The sequence below is a fragment of the Piliocolobus tephrosceles genome, chromosome 17 (genome assembly GCF_002776525.5).
Source record: "Piliocolobus tephrosceles isolate RC106 chromosome 17, ASM277652v3, whole genome shotgun sequence".
Lineage (NCBI taxonomy): Eukaryota > Metazoa > Chordata > Mammalia > Primates > Cercopithecidae > Piliocolobus > Piliocolobus tephrosceles.
Genome location: NC_045450.1, coordinates 25,549,318 through 25,562,990, shown reverse-complemented (window position 1 = coordinate 25,562,990; position 13,673 = coordinate 25,549,318). Strand labels below are relative to the sequence as shown.

General features: G+C 44.0%; 1 pseudogene; it reads left to right on the top strand.

Moving 5' to 3' along the window:
- The first annotated feature begins 10,880 nt into the window (after window positions 1-10,880).
- Window positions 10,881-12,577, top strand: LOC111526906 (annotated as a pseudogene).
- Window positions 12,578-13,673: the final 1,096 nt, after the last annotated feature.

Here is a 13,673-nt window from a genome sequence, read left to right as displayed (position 1 = left end):
AAACCCACCACTTCTTGTTTTATTGCATTTTACTACTACCTAAGTTTTTGAATGTATTCGTGTCTGTAAATATATCTGTAAGTTGGAAATGTTACATAACAGTGTGCGAACACACACTTCTTTCCCAGTTCTGCATGTGGTGACCTCACTGTGCAAGCTTCACATTGGCCATCGCGGGAGCATTTATACCACCAAAAATGGGCAAACACTACAAAAATGGGCAAACACTACAAAAATGGGCAAACACTAGGGCTCTATTAATTGTTTGGGTTCTTGTATAGACTTGATAAAGCAATAGAAGAAAAAGCAAATTAAACTGGAAAGTGTCATATTGGTAGCTGTTACATTGTGAATGGCAAAAAAAATTATGGAGTCATAGCTGAATTGCAACTCTAGGTGGGCTATGGGTATTAGAGTTGTATAATAAAAAACAACAAAAGCTTTCTGTGAGAATATTTGGCTATAGACAATTTTCAATGAAGAGTGTTGTATATTTTATTACTATTTATAAACTGTGTACGATACATCTTTTATTGGTAAAATTTATAATAAAGATATGTATACACACACATGCACACATATGCACACACACACACACAAAATCTACCCTCACAGAACTGTCATTAATCATTCACCAGCACATCACTGGGGACTGTACTGGTCCTTCCATCCTTATGGGGTTATCTCAGCAGTGGAGGACCCTGTCCACTAGAGAAGGTGGCCGAGAGCAGAGTCGCTGTGAACCCCTAATGGACATTTAGCTTGAGTGAGAGCTAATCTTATGGTCTCTGTTATTTCACTCCACTGAGATTTTTGGGATTGTTTGTTATGGCAGCATAACCTAGCCTATACTGACTGATACACTTAAGCAAAGGCACTTAATTCACTGGGTCACAGTTTCTTCATAATAGTACCTCCTTGTAGGGTTTCAGAGAGGACCAGAGGTGATGTCTATGTTTTCTTCGGCATTCAGTGAGCACTAATAATCTCAGCTGTTTTCATCGATAGCAGTGTCTTAGTACAGGACTCATACTGATTTGTTTACCTGATGGAAAATTCCTACAAGCCATCTTTGTACAGTTGGGCATGAGGACGCAGCTCTTTGTCTCTCTCTCTCTCTCCTCTGTCTACATTTTCTCCACTGTTCTCTGTGTCTTTCTCTGCATTTATGTCTGGGTCCAAATTGCAATCCAGAGGACTGAACCAAAGGCCACCAGTCTCAGCTGGAATAGGCAGCTCTTAGGGATCCTGGAGTGTTCACTTCTCAGTTATTGTGGCTACAGTGGCTCTGTCCCCTGGTCTCCTGAGTGGAATCAAATTCAACTCCAAGGAACAGTGGCAGAGTAGGACTATAAAGGTTAATGTCCTGAGAAATAGCTTGGAGTTAGCAGCAGCAGGCAGGAATAACAACTTTAATACAAAATAAAAATGGGTGGATGAATTGCTGCAAGGCCTGGTGGTGTCTTGCACAGGTCTGAGCAGCACACATAGCAGCTGAGGCCAGAGGCCAGGGAGAGAGTCAGTCACTGAACCTCAGCCTCTGAAGGGCACACTGGCACCCTGGGTGATTCTACACTGCAGCCAGGATTGAGGATTCCTATTCTAATCATTTTAGTTGGTACAATAGGCATAGTACATGTGTCTCCAGAGGCTGCTGTGAGGATGAGGTATGGTGTTTAATAACTTATTAAAGGCCTGTCAGGAGAGGACCCATTAAATTATGATGCATTCATAACTGTTAACAATTATGAGACAGATTTATACCTATTGTTATGGCAGAATGTCCAATAAATACTAAGGGGCAAAGCAAGATGGTGCAAGTCCCCATGGTGTGTCTCCTTTGAGGAGGGGAGTTTGAGGGTATATTCATGTATGCTTTGTTACAGTGGGGACGAGAAATGGGAACAGGTGGTCGAGTGAGGAGAGAAGTTAACCTTTTGACTATATGTCCTCTGATGCTGCTTCAAATGGTTACTATACACATCTCTCTCTCTTTTTTAACTTTTTTGAGACAGGATCTGGCTCTGTTGCCCAAGCTGGAGTGCAATGGCGCAATCTCGACTCAATGCGACCTCCACCTCCTGGGCTCAAGTGATTCTTCTGCCTCAGCCTCCCGAGTAGCTGGGATTACAGGCGTGCACCATCACACCCAGCTAATTTTTGTATTTCAGTAGAGATGGGGTTTTGCCATGTTGGCCAGGCTGGTCTCGAACTCCTGACCTCAAGTGATCCTCCCACCTCGGCCTCCCAAAGTGCTGGGATTGCTGGTGTGAACCACTGCGCCAAGCCGCACATCTCTTATGTACCCTTTTTGTAAAATAGCAGAAAAAAAAAATTCCAGCAGGTTTTGCAACCACTGCCATCACCATGCCACCAACCCAGGGAGGTGGGAGGTGGGATTTGATCCTGGAGGTGGGGCTCGGACTCTGGACCAGATTGAAGACTGGCTGAAACAGGGAAGAGGCCAAAGCGCCTCTCCATAAGACATGCCCACCAGTGCCATGTCAGTTTACCGTTGCCATGGCGACACCTGGAAATTAATGCCCCTTTCCATGGCAATGACCTGACAACCTGGAAGTTATCACCCTATTTCTGGGAATGTCTGCATAAGCCACCCCTTAATTTGCATTTAATTAAAAGTAGGTATAAATATGACTGCAGACCAGCCTCGGAGCTGCTACTCTGGACACCCTGCCTATAGGGTAGCCCTGCTCCGCAGGGAGCACTGCCTCTACTGCTGCTGTACACTGGGCCTTCAATAAAAGTCGCTGCCTAACATCACCAGCTCGCCCTCGAATTCTTTCCTGGGTGAAGCCAGCAATCCTCCTGGGATAAGCTCTAATTTTGGGGCTCAATTGTCTGGAATCACCAGGTCAAGGGCAACTTCAGCATTGAGTTGGTGAAAGTCCCAGGTTATCGACATACTATTTTTTAGGTTATGGGGCTGGGTTCCCATAGGAGGACTCCAGAATCTTACGGGCAGTAATGACTTGGGGAAATAGCTGAGGTGGAGTGTTTTAAAGAAACTGGCCCAGCACTTTGGGAGGCCAAGGCGGGCAGATCACGAGGTCAGGAGTTCACGAACAGCCTGAACAACATGGTGAAACCCCGTCTCTACTAAAAATACAAAAATTAGCTAAGTGTGGTGGCATGTGCCTGTAGTCCCAGCTACTCAGGAGGCTGAGGCAGGAGAATCGCTTGAACCCGGGAGGTGGAGGTTGCAGTGAGCCGAGATCGTGCCACTGCACTCCAGCCTGGCGACAGAGTGAGACTCCATCTCAAAAAAAAAAAAGAAAAGAAAAGAAAAGAAAAAAAGAAACTGGCTGCACATCAGAACGACGAAAGGAACCTGATGATGCATGTCAGACTATTCAGGCTCATTCTGTGTGGAGAAGTCAGGGAGTGAGAGGTTTAGGCACGAAGTGGATTTGAATGCTCTCTTGCCATGGCTGTGCCTTGTCCCTGCCAATGCTGTTAACTATGAGACCTCCCTTTGGTTATAATCAGGCCCCTGCAATATTAACTGGTCAAAGATTCCCCCCAAGAACAGACCCCTGTAGCGGTCTGGCTGCCATCACAGATGGGTTTCTCGGTTTCTGGAGGGCTCTGGTTTTGGGAGCCAGATCTTTAGGGCCTGCCAGGATGGGAGCTGCATTGGGTTTGCTTGAGGTCCCAGTGACCATGCTGAGGAATCCCATGGGCTTGGGGGTCAGAGGCATTCAAACCAGAGCAACTCCATCGTTGAGTAGGGGCTGGGTAAATTAAGGCTGAAACGTGATGGGCTGCATTCCCAGGAGACTAGACATTCTTAGTCATAGGATGAGATGGGAGGTCCGCAGGACTGGATCACAAGATACAGGTCATAAAAACCCTGCTGATAATACAGGTTGCAGTAAAGAAGCCGGCCAAGACCCACCCAAAACAAGATGGTGACGAAAGTGACCTCTGGTCATCCTCACTGCTCATTATAAGTTAATTATAATACATTAACTTCTAAAATACACTCCCTCCAGTACCATGACAATTTACAAATGCGATGTCAGTGTCCAGAGGTTACCCTCTATGGTCTAAAAAGGGGAGGAACCCTTAGTTAGGGAATTGCCCACCCTTTTCCCAGGAAAACATGAATAATCCAGCTCTTCTTTAGTATATGATCAAGAAATAACTATAAAAATAGCCAACCAGCAGCCCTCTGGTTAGAGCCAGAGAATCAATGCAATGCCCAGCCTGCACTCTCGCCACTCCACAAGGGACATTGCCCTGCTCCCGGTCCAGAGGCGCAAGAAAGCCACATTCACCATGAGGACGGTGGGCATGAAGAACGCTGCAAAAGAGGGAGGCAGTAAGTGCTGTGGGAATATCCAAGAGGAAGCGGCTCTGCCTGGACAGCTGGAAAAGGATGGATAATGAAGCAGGGGTGCATTGCTGGACGTCTCAGGGAGGGCTGGTGCACTGAGAAGTTTGGAAGGGGGCAGCATATTCAGCAAATGGAGCTGGGCTGATGGCATCAAAGGAGGACGTGTAGACAGTGAGGGATGGAACGAGATGAGAGTCCCTTGAGACTCCCTTAAATCTCAGGCTGAGGAGTTAGGTTTTTCTTTACTTAATAGGGGCTTCAAAGCAAGAGAGCTCATAAACAGTGATCAGAATCTGCATTTGGGAGCTGCTTCAGTTAAATAGAACCAAGGGCACCTTCGTAGATATAGAAGAGGAGATTTATTTTGGGAACTGGTTCCTGTGATTGTGAGGTTAGGAAGTCCTCCATGGTTTGCTGACTGTGTGCTGGAGAACCAGGAAAGCTAGTGGTGTAATTAAATCCAAAGCCAAAGACTTGAGATCTAAGAGTCCCAGAGTCCAAATGCCTGGGAGAACTGGGAGCTCTAATGTCGAAAGCAAGAGAAGGTTGGGTTTTTCAACCCTTCTCTGACTCTATCCCTGTAGAAGGAGAGAGAAAGATAATTCATCCTGCCTTTTCCTTTTTGTTTTCTCTGGGTCCTCAAGGGATTGGGTGATGCCCACCCTCTTTGGGGAGGGTGGGTCTTCTTCACTCCATCCACTGGTTCAAATCTATTCTCTTCCAGAAACACCCTCACAGACACACCCAGAAATCATGCTTTACCAGCTCTCTGGGCATCTCTTAGCCCAGTCAAGTTGGCATGTAAAATTAACCTCACATGATATGACCCTGGAGGTGGCTATGAAGAATAAATAAGAGCTGGATACAGTGGTTCATGCCTGTAATCCCAACAGTTTGGGAAGCCGAGGTGGGAGGATCATTTGAGTCCAGGAGTTCAAGACCAACCTGGGCAAGATAGTGAGACCCTGTCTCTAAAAATAAATAAATAAATAAACAAATGAATAAATAGGATAAACAAGAGGAAGGCAAAGGTGGAGGTAGAGAGACCAGTTAGGAAGCTACTGTGGTTATCCATGCTGGAGAGAATGTTGGCTGAATTCAGGTAGCAGTGGGAAGGGGGAGGTGTGGTCAGAGTTTAGAGATGTTAAAGAGGTCAAATCAACAGAACTTGGTGGTTAGATGTGGGGAAAGAAGGGGATGGGTGAGTCAAGAATAGTCCTGCTTGGCCAGCCACAGTGGTTCATACTTGTTATCCCAGTTCTTTGGAAGGCTGAGGGAGGAGGATCACTTGAGGCCAGGAGTTCAAAATTAGCCTGGACAACATAGTGAGACTTTGCCTCTATAAAAAATAAAAAATTAGCTGTACATGGTGCTATGTGCCTATAGCTCCAGCTACTCTGGAGGTTGAGGCAGGAGGATCACTTGAATCCAGGAGTTTGAGGCTGCAGTGAACTATTACTGTGCAACAGCACTCCAACCTGGCCAATAGAGCAAGACCTTGTCTCCAAAAAAAATTGTTTTAAAAGAATATTCCTGACTGATTCTTGGGTAACTGTATGGATAGAGATGCCAAAGTAGGAACACAAGAGGGGAAGTGGGAGAAAGGGATGGAGAGATTTTGAGGTTTGTTGAACCCAAGGTACCCAAGGGACCTCCAGGTAGAAGTGCCCAGTGGGCAGTTGTATATGGAGTTCAGGGGAGAGGTAAGGCTAGAGGTATCACTGTAGTAAGTGACAGAAGAAACTTCCCATAGCTGAGCCTGGAGAGGCTGCAGGAAGAACAGCCCCCTCTGAGCACTGAGACTGTATCATAGTGACCCCTGGGCACCTGGATATGTCCTTGGCCAACTGAAACCCTTATGAACCTTTTGTGGCACCAAATGCCAAGGGATTCAGCCAGGAGTATCTTTGGAGACTTACGAGACAGAGACCATGGACAAACCCTTCAGATCCTGGAAGTCACTACAACTCAGTTTGGCCCCACCACCTTCCTTAGACTAAGGCCTTTTCTTCTGGCTGCAAGTTCTGGGCCAGCTTCCACTGGGTATGCAACCGTGGTTCCTGCTGACATCATGAAAACCCTATAAGAATTTAGGATGGCGTACAGAAAGTACTGCAACCTTGAGGTAGTCTTAGCCCCTTCCTGGGTTCAGTGGTCAGAGTGCACTAAAAGCTGATCTCCTCCTTTCTAGCTCCTTCAAGCTCCATGACCTTTAGGCCCCTTCAGTGCTACCGCATGTGAATCAATTCCTAAATAGGAAGACCGTCCTCCAGACTTATCCTCTTAATTGGGTAGACCTGATTTAGAGGGATGAATCTGGAAAAGCTCAGAGCAGAACCACGTTTGAGATGGACTCTGTAGTTCTACCTTTTCCAAAGCCTCTGGAGCAGAAGATGAGTTGAGCAACTTCCCTGCAACTGTCTTCTCAAGCATCAGGAGAGAGAGCAACGCCTTAGTCTCACTCAGCAGGAACCACTTCATTTGCATGTATCAGAAACAATTTTTGCAAATTTAATTAATCACAGTTTACATGCTAATAATCATTGAAATATTTTTATGGGTAAATGATGGATATTCTCTGCTGTGGGGGGAATTCGTTGGTTTCAGCATTCACTTATAATTTATTTTCCATTGAGTGATTAGGGAGTGACAGTGATATCTACAGTCGCGACAGGAAGAAAAAGCCATGATAGTCATTTCTTGGATGAGGCCCGAAGAAGGTTGGATTTCTCCAGTAGGTGGTTGGTGTCAAGGTGGGGCAGGTGAAGCGACCAATCCCCAGTATGGCTACTTTCACTTCCAGGCCTCCTGGTTAAAACATCATGATGATTATTCTGCTGTCTTAAATATCATGACCACTCCCACTACTACCAATCATTATCACCCTTATCACTACCAGCACCACCACCAGCACCATCACCACTGTGTTTGTCAAAATGCAAGCCAGTTTTATTCCCACCACATTATCATCGCTACCGCTATCACCTCCACCATCACCACTGCCGTCATCTCCATCACTAATCACTACCATCACCACCCACCACCATTTTTATTACCACAATCACTATCATCACCACTCACTACCATCGCCGCCACTATCACCACCATTTTTTATTACCACCCTCATCACCTCCATTATCATTACTATCGTCACTACCCACTACCATCACCACCACCATCACCACCACTATTTTCATTACCACTCCATCATCATTACCATCACCACCCAAAATCACCACCGTTTTTATTACCACCATCATCACACATCACCACCATCATTATCATCACCTCTATAACCACTAACACCATCACTATCATCACCACCATGACCACCCATAGTCACCAACACTATTATCACCACCCATCACAGCCTTCAATACCAGTATCACTATCACCATCATTATGGTTATAATCATATCTCAACCTTCACTACCTTTCTGTACCTTGGAGATGCTACTCCCTTCCATCCAGAAACCCAGAATCATCCCTGGATCCTCCTCCGTCTTTCTCCTCTCCACACATCTTCGCTTTCACACATCTAATCAATCACTAAATCCTGTTGAGTATGGCTCCTGCATAGATCTTCAAGTTATGTCCTCATCTTTCCTTATATTTCCTGAATTTAGGTCTTCACTTGCTCTACTGCAAAACTTGTCGTTTTCTTGCCAATGTGGTGCTAGAGTATCTTCCCCATGTGGTAATCTGATCATCTCACTCCAGTGATGAAAACTTCATCTCATTGCCTCATTGTCATCAGTGATACTCCAACTGCAGTAGTGTGTAAAGTGTTTTAAGGGAAAACATTCTGTAGACCCCATATTGACTTCAACATTTGAATTGTTAATGTTACTTACTTATTTACAAACAAAACTAGGTATTAACTCATTTTGCACATACTGTGCTTCATTGAATCTGAAACACCATCAATTGTAAGATGCATTATTATTTTACGTAGCATTAAAAAGGGAAAAAGTGCTGTCAGTTGAAATTGTAAGAGGCTGTAGATTTTAAGATGCATCCCAATTTCAGAGTCAAAATGAGAGGAAAATTATGTTTTAGTATCAATGACAGGACAAGTTTATAAACAACACTAAACAAATTAGAAACTAAACACTAAAAGTGATAAAATTCAAATTAGCATTATTTATTTAATGTGATAGATAATGTTGTTTTGCTGAAACTAAACTGCCACTTACTCAAAATGAATTGCTGTTCTAGCCCAGGTTATTTTGAGCTTTGCTTCCTTTATTACTTTAGGTGGCACAGAAACTCAATTCTCCCACCATCTTTGTCTCTGAGAATCTTTCACTGAAATAGAGCAGGAATTTCCCTTTTTTAGGTGCCTGCAGACCCCAAGTATGGAAATAAAGGAAAATCCTGAGTTCCTTCAAGGGGAATTCCAGGCACCTAGCTAGCCCTGAGAACTAAATAAGTAACTTGTTAAATAAGAAGGTAATAGTAGCCTAAAACAATAGCTAAGGAAGTTAAACTCCCAGAGATGTCCATTTTCCTTATAGAAACTAAAGGTAACATCTTAACATAGCTTCCCGAATTGTCTTTCCCACAAGCTCAGATTCCCACAGATGCCCCTCCACCAAATGGCTGGAACCACTGACACGTAGACCACAGATAAGGGGGAAGGGAAGACTACACTTTAACTGTCATCTTTTGTTCTAAGTTTCTTCCTGCAGGGACTTGGAGAAAGTCACTCCCCCTAGCCAGTTAACATTTTTCTACTGACCTCAAATTTTTCAACAAAGCTTCTCTTCCTTAACCAATTGCAAATCAGAAGATCTTTGCGTCTATCTGATATGGTTTGCTTCTGTGTCCAAATCTCATCTTGAATTGTAATCCCCATGTGTTGAGGGAGGGACCTGTTAGGAGGTGATTTGATTATGGGGGCGGTTTTCCCCATGCTGTTTCACGACAGGGAGTGAGTTCTCATGAGAGCTGGTCGTTTTAAAGTGTGGCACTCCACTTTGCTTGCTCTCTGTCTCTCCTGCTGCCTTGTGAAGAAGGTACCTGCCTCCCCTTTACCTTCTGCGGTGATTGTAAGTTTCCTGAGGTTCCCCAGCCATTCAGAACTGTGAGTCAATTACACCTCTTTTGTTTATGAATTACCCAGTCTCAGCTAGTATCTTTATAGCAGTGTGAGAATACACTGCCTATGACCTGTAAGCCTTCACTTCAAGGTATCTCACCCTTTTAATCTTAAACCAATGTGTAACCTTTATGCATTGATTTACAATTTTGCCTGTAGTTTCTGCTTTCCTGAAGTTTACCCTTGCCTTTAAAAACCCTTACCTGCCCCAGGGGTTGCAGCTCATGCCTTTAATCCCAGAACTTTGGGAGGCCAAAGTGGGAGGACTGCTTGAGCCCGGAGGTTCAAGACCAGCTTGGGCAACATGGCAGACCTAATCTCTACTAAAAATAAAAAATGAGCTGGGTGTGGTGGCAGGCACCTTTAGTTCTAGCTACTTGGGAGGCTGAGGCTAGAGGATCACTTGAGCCCAGGAGAACGAGGCTACAGTGAACTATGATCATGCTACTGCACTCTAGGCTTGGCAACAGAGGACAGAGCAAGACCCTGTCTAAAGAAAACCACCATCACTACCAACGAAAAAAACTCTTACCTTGCAGGTACTTGACTTGTAGCCATTGGGGAGTTTGGGTCTTAAGCATGACCTGCCCTGATTCTCCTTGCTGGGGACCCTGCAATAAATGGCTTTCTTGCTATCACTGCAAACCCCTCTGGGTGGGTATCTGTATTTACTGCTCTGGGTGAATGAACCTCAGTTTGGTTCTAGAATGTAACTGGCATTGCAAGTCATTCAGTTGGTCTTATTAGGAATAACGCTTAAAATTTTAAGGAAATTGAACACTCGAACGAAGGATTTTTAACAAAGCAATTTTACTTCCGTGCAGAGGGGTGCCTCTTTGGCCAGTTGCCATGAGAGCACACCTGAACAAAGGGGTACAAGAGTCATTATTTTTGATGCAAGTCCTGCCCCTGTACCCTTTCCCCATTGGCCAGGGTCGGGTCATACAATTTAAACTAATTTCGGTTGGCTAAACGTTTGCATTTTTTTAGATAAGGTGGACTCATAAAAGAAAGTGGAGAGGAAGGGGAAGGGATGTTGTAATGAGCTAGAAGGTTATTTTTTTTTTTTTAAATAAGGAAAAGATTGTGAGTTGGTATTGATAATGCCTGGTATTGTGGTGTGCCTGGGCATTTAACAAAGGCAAAAAGGAAAAAGGAGAAAAAGGAAAAGCGGGGGTGCAGGGGAGGTACTATGAATTAAAGAATAAAAAATTTATTAGATTATTTGAAGAGAAACCACATCATATCTCACAGTCTTTGTCTGGCACAAACACATCCTTTATGTATCAAGTCTACCCCCATCTTTTCCCTCTTGTCCTGGGACAATTAAAACATTATTACTTCTTCTTCTTCTTCTTTTTTTTTTTGCAATGGTTTTGCCACCAGAACACAGGTGTCATGAAAACTACTCCTAAAGCCAAAATGGGAAAGAAAAATACTCATACCAACATTGTCATCATTGGACATGTAGATTCAGGCAAGTCCACCTCCACTGGCATCTGATTTACAAATGTGGTGGCTTTGACAAAGGAACCATTGAAAAATTTGAGAAGGAGGCTGCTGAGATGGGAAAGGGCTCCTTCAAGTATGCCTGGGACTTAGATAAACTGAAAGCTGAGCATGAATGTGGTATCACCATTGATATCTCCCTGTGGAATTTTGAGACCAGGCAGTGCTATGTGACTATCACTGATGGCCCTGGACACAGAGACTTCGTCAAAAACATGATTACAGGGACATCTCAGGCTGACTGTGCTGTCCTGACTGCTGTTGGTGGTGAATTTGAAGCTGGTATTTCCAAGAATGGACAGACCTAGGAGCATGCCCTCTGGCTTACACACTAGGTGTGAAACAACTAATTGTTGGTGTTCACAAAATGGATTGCACTCAGCCACCCTATGGCCAGAAGAGATATGAGCAAATTGTTAAGGAAGTCAGCACTTACATTAAGAAAATTTGGCAGGACACAGTGGTTCACGCCTGTAATCCCAGCACTTTGGGAGGCTGAAGCAGATGGATCACCTGAGGTCAGGAGTTCAAGACTAGTCTGGCCAACATGGTGAAACCCCATCTCCATTAATAATACAAAAATTAGCTGGGCGTGATGGCACACACATGTAATCCCAGCTACTCAGGAGGCTGAGGCAGGAAAGTCGCTTGAACCCGGGAGGTAGAGGTTGTAGTGAGCCAAGATCGCACCATTGCACTCTAACCTGGGCCACAAGAGCAAAACTCTGTCTCAAAAAAATAAAAATAAAAATAAAAATAAAAATTGGCTACAACCCTGACACACTAGCATTTGTGCCAATTTCTGGTTGGAATGGTGACAACATGCTGGAGCCAAGTGCTAATATGCCTTGGTTCAAGGGATGGAAAGCCACCCATAAGGATGGCAATGCCAGTGGAACCACACTGCTTGAGGCTCTTGACTGCATCCTACCACCAACTCGTCTAAATGACAAGCCCTTGTGCCTGCCTCTCCAGGATGTCTACAAAATTGGTGGTATTGGTACTATTCTTGTTGGCTGAATGGAGACTGGTGTTCTCAAACCCAGTACGGTGGTCACTTTTGCTCCTGTCAGTGTTACAACTGAAGTAAATTGTGTTGAAATGCACCATGAAGCTTTGAGGGAAGCTATTCCTGGGCACAATGTGGGCTTCAATGTCAAGAACATGTCTGTCAAGGAGGTTTGTCATAGCAATGATGATGGTGACAGCAAAAATACCCACCAATGGAAGCAGCTGGCTTCCCTGCTCAGGTGATTATCCTGAACCATCCAGGCCAATTCAGTGCGGGCTATGCCTCTGTACTGGATTGCCACACAGCTCACATTGCATGCAAGTTTGCTAAGCTGAAGGAAAAGATTGATCGCCATTCTGGTAAAAATCTGGAAGATGGCCCTAAATTCTTGAAATCTGGTGATGCTGCCATTGTTGATATGGTTCTTAGATAGCTCATATGTATTGAGAGCTTCTCAGACTATTCACCTCTGGGTTTCTTTGCTGTTCGTGATATGAGACAGACAGTTGCTGTGGGTGTCATCAAAGCAGTGGTCAAGAAGGCTGCTGGAGCTGGCAAGGTCACCAACTTTGCCCAGAAAGCTCAGAAGGCTAAATGAATATTATCCCTAATACCTGCTACTCTGCTCTTAGTTGATGGAAGAACAGTTTCAGAACTGTTTGTTTCAATTGGTCATTTAAGTTTAATAGTAAAAGACTGGTTAATGATAACAATGCATCATAAAACCTTCAGAAGGAAAGGAGAATGTTTTGTGGACCACTTTTTTTTTTTCATGTGGCAGTTTTAAATTATTAGTTTTTAAAATCAGTACTTTTCAATGGAAGCAACTTGACCAAAAATCTGTCACAGAATTTTGAGACCCATTAAAACAAAGTTTAATGAGAAAAAAACACACATTGTTACCAGACCCCAAAATGATCACAAATCAAATCAATGCATGGATTCCATCCTGGTTGTCAGGAAGATGATCCAGAATGTACTAGTATTTGTGGACACACTAAAATTGTAATACATTCTTGCTGAGCACTTATAAATCCCTAAGTGTAAATCTGCAAGCTTTCAGGGAGTCTTTAATGACAGTTTTAGACTCCAGTCTTCATGACAAGATCTGTTTTCTAGCATGCTCCATCTCTGCCTTGTCTCTGGCCCTTTCCTGTTCCTTGCGGCAGCCTGTATTAGTCCATTTTCATATTGCTATGAAAAAATACCCGAGACTAGGTAATTTATAAAGAAAAAGTGGTTTAACGAACTCACATTTACACATGGCTGGGGAAGCCTCACAATCATGGCAGAAGGGGAAGGAGGAGCAAAGGCACATCTTACATGGCAGCAGGCATGAGGGCATGTGCAGGGGAACTAACTGCCCTTTATAAAACCATCAGATCTTGTGAGACTTATTCACTACCATGAGAACAGCATGGGAAAACCAGCCCCCATGATTCAATTTCCTCCCACTGGGTCTCTCCTACTACACATGGGATTATGGAAGCTACAATTCAAGATGAGCTTTGGGTTGGAACACAGCCAAACCATATCACAGACATATAATCAAATGAACAATTATAAAATTGTTCATTTACATGCTTGAGAATCTGGACTTTACTTTTGTGATGTTTATTACAGAGATGGATACCAATTAGGAACTCAGTATATTTAACAAATAACTTCATTTTTTCCTTTTATACCAAAGTTTT